The 11,599-nt window shown below is 35.6% G+C and overlaps 1 pseudogene; it reads left to right on the forward strand.

Annotated features, from left to right (window-relative positions):
• Window positions 1-3,541: 3,541 nt before the first annotated feature.
• On the forward strand, window positions 3,542-5,509 carry LOC126022498 (T-complex protein 1 subunit zeta-like; annotated as a pseudogene).
• The last annotated feature ends 6,090 nt before the right edge of the window (window positions 5,510-11,599 follow it).

The following is an 11,599-nucleotide window of genomic DNA, read 5'->3' on the forward strand; positions in this document are numbered from 1 at the left end:
GTATAAAGTTTGCATCATCTGATATTAGTATGGCCACTCCAGCTTTTTTTTATGGGTGTTGTTTGCTTGGATAATTTTCCTCCAGCCTTTTATTTTGAGTCTATGTTTGTTCTGACTATTCAGATGCGTTTTTTGTAGGCAGCAGAAGGTTGAATTGAGTATTTTGATCCATTTAACCACTCTGTGTCTCTTAACTGGTACATTTATTCCATTGACATTGAGAGAAAGAATTGTCCTGGGATTTAGTGCCATCTTTCTATCGAAGTTTGATGTGTCTGTTGGTAAGCCTTGTCTTAAAGGAGGTTTTTCAGTTTTTCTTTTAAGACTGGTTTTGAGACTGTAAAGTTTCTGAGCTGTTGTTTGTCTGTGAAGCCATGTATTTTTTCTTCAAACCTGAAAGTGAGTTTTTCTGGTTGAATTATTCTAGGAAAAGCATTTATTTCATTGAGTTTTGTCACTATGTCCCACCACTGCCTTCAGGCCTTATGTGTTTCTGGTGACAGGTCTGCAGTAAGTCTCAAGGATGTTCCCTTGAATGTAATTTGTCTTTTTGATCTTGCTGCTCTCAGACTTTTGTCTCTATCTGTGTGATTTGTCATTGTGACTAAGATGTGTCTTGAGGTGTTTTTTCTGGGGTCTCTTTTAGTTGGTACTCTTCGGGCATGCAGGATTTGATTGCTTGTATTCTTTACCTCTGGTAGTTTCTCTTTCATGATGTTCTTGACCATTGATTCGTCCTGGAGATTTTCTTCCTGGGTCTCTCAGACTCCAATGATTCTTAAGTTGTTTCTGTTGAGCTTATCATAGACTTCTATTTTCATCTGTTCCCATTCTTTGAGTAATTTTTTTATTGTTTGATCATTTGCTTTAAGGCTTTTTTCCAATATCTTCTGCTGTATGGAGTTGTTATTTATCTCATCTTCTAGAGTACCAGTTCTATCCTGGTTAACCTGCTGCTGTTAACCTGTGGGAAAACACAATGACTTTTTTTCAATTGATTTACTGAGTTTTTCAGACCTGTTATTTGACCTAAAATTTCAGTTTGGAATTTTCTGACTTCTATCTTCATATTCACTGTATTCTTATTAATGTTCTCTTCTATACTTTCTTTGAGTTCTGTGAACATATTCCATATTGTGACTCTAAACTCCTTATCTGAGAGACTAGTTGGTTGGCCATGTTCTGGTCATCAGAGTTGCCATCTTCATTCTCTATGTCTGGTGCTGTCCTGCGTTATTTTCTCATTGTCACACTTTTTTGTGGGTTTTTCTACGTGTTGTGGTTGTATTCATTTGTTAAATTATGTGTGCGGCTGTGTAGCAAAGTGGAGCGGCCACACTCCTCTAGCTCCTCCCTTACTGCATGGAAAAACTAACCTCCAGGGAAGGCTAGCAGTACATAGATGAAGCCACACACACAGAAAATCAGGCCCGTAGATGCCGCGCAGAATACAGACAGTTCAGAGATATGTGCCAGGCTTCAGCATTCCATCAGAGTTCAACCAGCTCCTCCCTTTCTGGGCAGAAAAACTCACCTCCAGGGAAGGCTAGCTGTCTGCAAATGAAACCACAAACACTGGTTATTAGGCCCGACGGTGCCACAGAGAAGACAGACAGTTCACAGAGATGTGCCAGGCTTCAGCAGTCTATCAGGGTTCTGGTAGTTATATTTTTCAATCTCTGATCTCAAGGACCCTTAGATGGCTTGAGCTTCAGATCTGGGAGATAGTTCTTGTGGCAAAGATTATCCATGGATGTGAAGACCTGAGTTTGCTCTAAATTCTGCGTGCATCCCCATTTCCTCAACACATCCCCCAGGATTCAGGACTTTTAACCATTTATTTACAGTATTTTACTGTTGTAAATGGTTTATTCACTTTATTAAAGTTTTCATTGAATACTATGAGTTAATGTGGTATGTTAATGGTATACAGTATATCAAACAATCATGTATTGTAAATGTAATTATATATTTATTTATTTACTGATTCCCAATTTATTGTTTTGGGGGTATATATTTTTATTTTTGAAATTTACCAGTGGCTGCTGCATTTTCCACTTCAGCTTATACTAGAGTCACTATTTTCACGGATTTTTTAGGGTAAAATTAGATGCAAAAATGTTTTAAAAATCCTTAGGTTTAGTTGTTATATAGTGCTTTTTAACCACTCTGTTGAGTTGTGATTTCATAAAAATTAGTAAATATATATAACATATACATATATATGCCATACACACAGTAAGTTTAGTAGTTAGTAGACTCTATGAAAACATCACCATTATGAAAAAGATGGTGCATCAACTACCAAAACTTTACCTTACTGTATTAATAGACCCACTCTCCACCATCTATTCGATGATTGAATATTCCAGATTTAGATCAGGAACTTTGGAGCTGACTGCAAGATTCCTTCTGTTCTGCTTGTCATGAAGAAAAATTCTGAGTGAGCAAGAAGACTGTCTTCTGAGCTATCAACTATCAAGTTTTCAGTGTTATATCTGTTTTTCCTACAACTGCTTTATGTCTCTGCTCCTAATAATGAAATAAAATACAATGTCTTTAGATCCTAGAGAACTAAGCAACTTTTTGAAAATTTCTAGCTCCTATAGTTAAAAGTAAACTTGACTCTGTTTTTATGTTAATAAATTTTAATGCACTCTTTGCATGTTGTATGTTTTCAAAAACTGCTCCAGAATTACAACAGATGAATCAATCACTAAGTTATAGACACTTGAAATATATAAACAATGGAATCAATAATGCTTAGTACCATCTTTTAGATGATATAACTTTTAAATTAATTGTAAATGAGAACAATATTTTTGTACACTAGAAACTTGTTAACCAAATCCTGAACACTGATGGCTCTCTTTAGTAAAATTTCTATTAGTAAACAACAATTCCAGTTATTTATATATTTTCTGTGACCTTACTTCTTTTAGAAAAAAGAAATGAGTAATTCTCAAGAACCTGAGAGTATTCACTATGTGTAAAGTAAAAAATTATAAAAGATAGTGAATAAAAAGTAGAAGGTAAAGTGAAAAGTTATAAAAAATTGATAAATAATATTTTATTCATCAGTGTTTCTAAATTCATATGTGTATAAGGAAGAGAAAAATGCCAGACTTCCATTAAACCATCTTTAATTTTATTTTTTGAATAAATTATTATAGCTAATATTCTAAGTGTGCTGATTAGAATAAACATATATTAACTTTTGAAGGAATATTTGTAAAGACTTTTTGTGCAAAATAAAGTACGAAAGAATAAATAAAATATATAATTTTATTTAAAGTTGAAATTTATTGGTACACTCTGCAACATAATTGACAAGTAATTTTCTAAGTAATGAAATGAAACAACCAAAAATAGCTGAGTGTGTTGAAAATATGATTATGCATTTGAGACTTACATCACCAAGGTCTTTAACAAATAAACAATGAAACCCTGTTTCAGATAGAATATAATATTTCTAGCTAGCACGCTGCACGCCGAGCCGCCTGTGCTGGGGGTCTCCTCCTGCTCCACTTCTGACTCTGCAATGGCTGCCGTGAAGACCCTCAACCCGAAGGCCGAGGTGGCCCGAGCTCTGGCGGTCAACATCAGTGCAACGGGGGCTGCAGGACGTCCTGAGGACCAACTTGGGGCCTAAAGGCACCTTGAAGATGCTTGTGTCTGGCGCTGGAGATATCAAGCTGACCAAAGATGGCAACGTGCTGCTTCACGAAATGCAAATCCAGCATCCAACAGCCTCCTTAATATCCAAAGTGGCAACAGCCCAGGATGACATAACTGGTGATGGTACCACTTCTAATGTCCTAATCATCGGGGAGCTGCTGAAACAGGCGGACCTTTATATATCTGAAGGTCTTCATCCAAGAATAATAACAGAAAAAAGGAAAGGGCCCTTCAGTTTCTGGAACAAGTCAAAGTAAGCAAACCAATGGACAGAGAAACACTTATAGATGTGGCTATAACATCTCTACGTACTAAAGTTCATGCTGAACTTGCTGATGTCTTAACAGAGGCTGTAGTGGACTCTGTTTTGGCCATTAAAAAACAAGATGAACCTATTAACCTCTTCATGGTTGAGATAATGGAAATGAAACATAAATCTGAAACTGATACAAGCTTAATCAGAGGTCTTGTTTTGGACCATGGAGCACGACATCCTGATATGAAAAAAAGAGTAGAAAATGCATACATTCTCACCTGCAATGTTTCATTAGAATATTAAAAAACAGAAGTGAATTCTGGCTTTTTTTTTATAAGAGTGCAGAAGAGAGAGAAAAATTAGTAAAAACTGAAAGAAAATTCATTGAAGATAGAGTTAAGAAAATAATAGAATTGAAAAAGAAAGTCTGTGGTGATTCCAATAAAGGATTTGTCGTAATTAATCAAAAGGGAATTGATCCCTTTTCCTTAGATCCTCTTGCTAAAGAAGGCATAGTAGCTCTTCACAGAGCCAAGAGGAGAAATATGGAAAGGCTGACTCTTGCTTTCAGTAGGATAGCTCTAAATTCTTTAGACGACCTAAATCCTGACTCTTTGGGGCATGCGGGACTTGTCTATGAATATACATTAGGAGAAGAGAAATTTACCTTTATTGAAAAATGTAATAATCCTCGTTCTGTGACATTATTGGTCAAAGGACCAAATAATCACACACTTACCCAAATCGAAGATGCAATAAGAGATGGCTAGAGAGCTTTGAAAAATGCTATTGATGATGGTGTGTAGTTCCAGGTGAGGGTGCAGTGGAAGTGGCAATTGCAGAAGCCCTGATAAAATACAAGCCTAGTATAAAGGGCAGGGCCCAGCTTGGAGTTCAGGCATTTGCTGATGCATTACTCATTATTCCCAAGGTTCTTGCTCAGAACTCTGGTTTTGACCTTCAGGAACCACTAGTTAAAGTTCAAGCAGAACATTCAGAATCTGTTCAGCTTGTGGGTGTGGACTTGAGCACAGGTGAACCAATGGTAGCAGCAGAAGTGGGTATATGGGATAACTACTGTGTAAAGAAACAACTTCTTCATTCTTGCACTGTGATTGCCACAAACATTCTCCTGGTTGATGAAATTATGAGAGCTGGAATGTCTTTTCTCAAAGGTTGAATTGAAGTTTCATCTTTATAATGAAGACTACAGAATTCTAAGAAAACTATGGAGTTAAAATCCAAGCTTAAGTGATTATCAAAGGAATTTTCCCAAGTGAAAAAAGGAACGCTTGGCCCCTATCATACTGAAGTTTTGAAATTATAATTACAGTATTTTTTATTGCACTGCTATATTCATAAAGCAAGCCCTTTTACTTATTGACCCTGGATGTTTTGTTCTACCTTCAATGATTAAAATATACATGTCAGATGAGCATGTTACCTTGGTACTAAATATTCTAAATTTTTGGTTTATATGAATGACACTCAAGATTAGGTTTTGAAAGAATTCCTGTTTCTTGGTATAAATTCTATAAATAAAACTTCAGGCTCAATTGAAAAAAAAGAATATAATATTTCTAAAAATTATTATGACAAAATTTTATGAACTATAAAGAAATATGATGAAATATAAAAGAAACAATAAAAATCTTCTGTTTAAGTAGCATAACATTAATTTCTGTTTTTTCAAAGTTTGTTTATAACTTTTCTTTCAATAATAAAACAAAAAATAGAAACCACATACATTGTATTACTCCAAAGTGATACAGTGTATTATAACTTACAAAAGAACACCCATATAAAAAATTACATACATAATTATACATTATTAGATAAACTGTGCTAATGTGAAAAATGAAAACAAGTTCATTTGGGAAACTATTATATGTTTATTTAAGGTAAAAATTCTGAAAACACATTTAGAATATCTAGATACACATTATAAGCACAATTGAAATATCACACTGAAATTCCAAAAAATGCCCACACTCAGTTTATGAAAACACTTTAAGGCTGATTATAAAATTAAAATAAGTACTTATGTGTTTGGACTGATACTTTTGTGTTGATTCTGATAGGAGCAAACCAGCTCAACTGTTTTTTTTATTTTTTTATCTTTTTTGATTTTGTGTCACACTCAGTGATGCTCAGGAGTTACTCCTGGCTATGCACTCAGAAATCGCTCCTGGTGAGGGAGACTATATGGGATACCGGGGATGAAACCATGTCCTGGTTTAGGCCATGTGCAAGACAAATGCCCTACCACTGTGCTATTGCTCTGGCCCCAGCTCAAAATAATTCATAATACTATAAATAAAATAATCTGGAATATTGAGGAGTGTAAAAATATAATAACATTAAGATTTATATTTTCTCCAAGCTAGTATTTTTCTCCAAGCTAGTCTTCATTTAGACTCCCGTAGATGTCCCTAGTCAGATTTATAATTTCTTAATGGTACAAAATAGAAGAAAGCTTTTCTTTCTCATAAATTCTAGAAAAGCCCCTCTGATTATTATAATTTTATAAGGACCATAAATCATAAACAAGTGCTCATGTTGGTTAATCTCTGACAAATTGCATTGTTTATGGGAGTGTAAATTATTGTAGGGGACAATTCATTGATACTTAGAAAATATCATTATGAGTACCAAAATAAACCTTTTTGGGGGTTTTTTGGGCCACAAGTGGTGTCTCTTAGGAGTTACTCCTGGCTGAGCTGAGAAATCGCCTCTGGCTTGGGGGACCATATGGGATGCCTGGGGATTAAACTGCGGTTCGTCCTAGGCTAGCACCAGCAAGGCAGATACCTTACCTCTCCTTGCCACTGCTCCAGCCCCCGACAAAAACATTTTGATGTCACAAAGCATTTCTTTTTCTTTTTAAATTTATTTAAACACCTTGATTACATACATGATTGTGTTTGGGTTTAAGTCGTGTAAAGAACACCACCCATCACCAGTACAACATTCTCATCACGATTATCCCAAGTCTCCCCCCTCCCCACCCGACCCCCGCCTGTACTCTAAACAGGCTCTCCATTTCCCTCATACATTCTCATTATTAGGAAAGTTCAAAATGTAGTTATTTCTCTAACTAAACTCATCACTCTTTGTGGTGAGCTTCCTGTGACAAAGCATTTCTTTTTCTTTTTTTTTTTTTTTTTTTTTTTTTGGTTTTTGGGCCACACCCGGCAGTGCTCAGGGGTTACTCCTGGCTGTCTGCTCAGAAATAGCTCCTGGCAGGCACGAGGGACCAGATGGGACACCGGGATTTGAACCAACCACCTTTGGTCCTGGATCGGCTGCTTGCAAGGCAAACGCCGCTGTGCTATCTCTCCGGGCCCCACAAAGCATTTCTAAAGTAATAAACTTTGCTGAGGGTATCCCACTGATGGTGTATAGTTTTAGATATGAATATGGAGAGATAACATAGTGGTAGGTCATTTACCTAGCACACAGCTGACCCAGAATGAACCTGGATTCGATCCCTGGTGCCCTATAAAGTCCCCCTCACCAGGAGCAATTTCTGAGCACATAGTCTGGAGAAACCCCTGAGAGTCATCGGTGTGGCCCAAAAACCAAAATAAATAAATAAATAAATAAATAAATAAATAAATAAATAAATAAATAAATAAATGAGAATAAAAATATTTGGGCCTGGATTCATCATACAGCAAGTAGGGCATTTGCCTTGCACATTTGTCTAATCGCTTTGGCCACATCTGGTCCTAAAAGACCCACCTGGATTGATCCTGAGCACAGAGCTAGGAGTAAATCCTGAGCATTGAGGAGTGTTCTCTTTACCCCCAAACAAAAAATAAACAAAAGCAAATGGTGGGAATGCCATCTAGTTCAACCATTATAGAAAGCAATATGGAGATTCCTCCAAAAACTGGAAATCGAGCTCCCATACGACCCAGCTATACCGCTCCTAGGAATATATCCTAGGAACCAAAAAATACAATACAAAAATCCCTTCCTTACACCTATATTCATTGCAGCACTATTTACCATAGAAAGACTCTGGAAACAGCCAAGATACCCTTCAACAGATGAATGGCTAAAGAAACTGTGGTACATATACACAATAGAATATTATGCAGCTGTTAGGAGAAATGAAGTCATGAAATTTCCTATACATGGATGTACATGGAATCTATTATGCTGAGTGAAATAAGTCAGAGAGAGAGAGAAAGACACAGAATGGTCTCACTCATCTATGGGTTTTAAGAAAAATGAAAGACATTTTTGCAATAATAAGTTTCAGGCACAAAAGAGAAAAAAGCTGGAAGTTACAGATCACCTCATGAAGCTCACCACACACAGGGATGAGTTTAGTTAGAGAAATAACTACGTTTTGAACTATCCTAGTAATGAGAATGTACGAGGAAAATAGAAAGCCTGTCTAGAATACAGGAGGGAGTTGTGTGGGGAGGAGGGAGATTTGGGACTTTGGTGATGGGAATGTTGCACTGGTGATTGGTGGTGTTCTTTACATGACTGAAACCCAAATACAATCATGTATGTAATAAAATTAGTTAAATAAAAAAAAAAGATGAGGCCTGGAAAAAAAGAAAAAAAAGTATTTTATTTATCAAAACACATATCAAACCTTTATTTACAATTAGAAGGAAAGCCTCCAAAGACTCTATTGTTATTTCAGAGTGAAGTATAGAAAGGCTATAAATCTCTAGCATTCCAAACAATTTACAAAATAGTTTAAACTCATAACAGATTTATTTTTACAAAAAGGATAATCTGAAAAATTATCAACATATTTAAAATCTGTAAACATTTTATTTTTTGGTTTTGTTTTAGGCTACATTTGGCAATACCAGAATTTAATCATGATTCTACACTCAGGTATCATATCTGGCTGTGCTCAGAGGATCTTATACAGTACGGTAAATCAAACTAGATCAGTCAAGGCAAAGAACTTAGCTGCTATCCTATCTCTCTGGCCCATAAATTTGGCCTAAATCCTATAAATTTCAAAAATAGAAAGCAATTTAAAATGAAATATTATGAATAAATTAAACTGTTCAAAATGTTTATAAAATATTATCATAGAATTTTGTAATGTCTGACTTATTGGTTACTTAGCAAAATATTTTATATATTTAACCCAATTTTTCCTAATTTCTTCCATCTATTCCTTTCTTTTTGTGACTTTCTTCTTAAACTTTTTCTTCCTCTGTTAAATTTGTTGATAATTGATGACATTTGCTGAAAAGTAAAAATTTTTTGTATATCAAATTCAGAAATTGTCTCACAATTTGGATTCCATATTTAAGTAATGCGTGATGTGTTTATTCTATTTTTGAAATATTAGCATCTCAGTGGTTTAAAATATTATTTATTTTGCTTGTTCCGCTATCTGCTGGTGAGCTGGGAGTTTTACTTCATCTCTGTCCCTCCCATCACTTTCACACAACTGCAAATCTTGTGAATGTCCCTTGCATGAGGGATGTGAGGAAGACAAGAAAATCAAGTGGAAATGCAATATATTCTGAAATCCTACCTTTCAAGAAGAGCATTGTCACATATGTCCATGTTTCATAGGCCAAGCCATGCAACATATATGCCAGTGCATATACCTTTTCCAAATATACATATATACATACATATGTGTATAATATCAATAAATATCCAAATAGAACCTCTATATTCTGGATTCAATCTCATTCCTACTGGTTGATTATACAGTTGTATTAAAGACTGGCATACAAGATAGCCAAATTGATTTTATATTAGTATTTTAATCTAATGCTTTATTATCTGATTTTTTTTCTGTTTGCCAACCTTGTTGTTTTTGTGTTATAGAGATAGAACCTTCATTCAATATAAATTTTGCATAGTATTAAGCTTCATGATACAGTTTCAACAACTATATGACAATGACATTTTTACATGGCACTCACTTGTTATTTCTTAAAGTCATGAAAACCATAGTAACAGGGGGTAGGGAGAGGTAGGAAATGGGACATTGGTGGCAGGAAAGATGCACTGGTGACGAAGGGTGTACATTCTATGGCTGAAACCCATAAACATGTTTCATGAAACATGTTTGTGACAATTGTGTTTAAATAAAGAAATTACTTAAAAAATAAAAAAAAACAAGTTAATCTGGTTTACATGGCAACAGAGGACCTTTTAGATTAAAAATAGAGGGGTTGGGCCTGGAGAGATAGCACAGCGGGCGTTTGCCTTGCAAGCAGCCAATCTAGGACCAAAGGTGCTTGGTTCAAATCCCGGTGTCCCATATGGTCCCCCGTGCCTGCCAGGAGCTATTTCTGAGCAGAGAGCCAAGAGTAACCCCTGAGCATCGCCGGGTGTGGCCCAAAAACCAAAAAAAAAAAAAAAAAAAAAGAGGGGTCCAGACATTTACATACAGGATATCCTGCTAAAGCAGTAATCTATTCACTGACTTTTAATGACCATCCAACATTTTTCTCAGTATGCCAGTTCATCAGAGCACTGAGAGTCCTTTCTTTGCACACAATAGACTGAATGTACCAAAGGTCAGTTACTAGTATCTGAGCTAAGAGATCAGCTAACTGATGCTGTGAACCAGTGGGATTGTTTCCATTTCTTTGAGTGAATATTTTAAATAATCAGATTCCACACAGCTTATTTATAACATTCACCTCTTGGATTCCTATTTATCAAAGCTTTCAAAACTACACAATTGTCAAGATTGTTCAAGATGAACAGTTAGGGCTCTATATTCTGCCTACTGACTGCTGAACATCCTTATTGTTTCTATCCAGATGGGGTCAGTGTTAAGCTGAAAACCAACAATATTCTTTTCTAAATAAAAGCATCAGTGATATGGCCATAACCATTCCCCCACCCCACTTGTTGATCACTCTTTAAGCTGCCAACATCATCAGAGGATTGAGGCTATAGAGCACTTAACTGATTTATTACACTCACAGGAAATAACTGCGGAAATGGGATGTCAGACATAGTGCCTTCTAATGAAGAATAGTCACACTACTTAGCCAAAGTGGAAATAGAAATGATGGGAGGTGTGGGTTTATAAAAACCTGCTAATGCTTTAATGCTTTAGCATTTAGGTTAATGCTTTAGAAGGATGTCTATATATTAAATGATACCCAGAAATGTCTGGACTCCTCTATTTTTAATCTGAAATTTACTTTATAGCCATGTAAACCAGACTTGCTTTGTTTTCTGTTTATAAAATGTCCTTGAAAGGAAGTAATATTCTTACCATGATATGCGTTTCATTTGTGTGAGTATATGCATGGTTTTTTCATTCACTTAGGAGCTGTTGGATAGGTTTGCAACTTGTCAACTGTAGCTTCCACATGAATGCACTCTTACTTAGAGTAGCACTTAGGACACTTCTAGAAGCTATTGTTCCATTGAGTTTGATATGTTCTTTTCTTGCTTTCAAGCGAGAACCATATTCTGGCAGAACTCTCTATCTCTAAAATAGTATCACCTATACAACTATATCTAAAATGCATAAACTTCAAATTGTATCCTTGTTTAGGAGATATTAAAATCTTGAATCTGTTTAAATCTTTACCTTCTTCAAGTTGGTTTGCTTTTCTGGTGCCTTGTCTCATATATAACCTTTCTTTAACAGATGGCAGAAATGATGGGGATATAATTCAGAGAAGGAATAAATGTCCT

The sequence above is a fragment of the Suncus etruscus genome, chromosome 11 (genome assembly GCF_024139225.1).
Source record: "Suncus etruscus isolate mSunEtr1 chromosome 11, mSunEtr1.pri.cur, whole genome shotgun sequence".
Lineage (NCBI taxonomy): Eukaryota > Metazoa > Chordata > Mammalia > Eulipotyphla > Soricidae > Suncus > Suncus etruscus.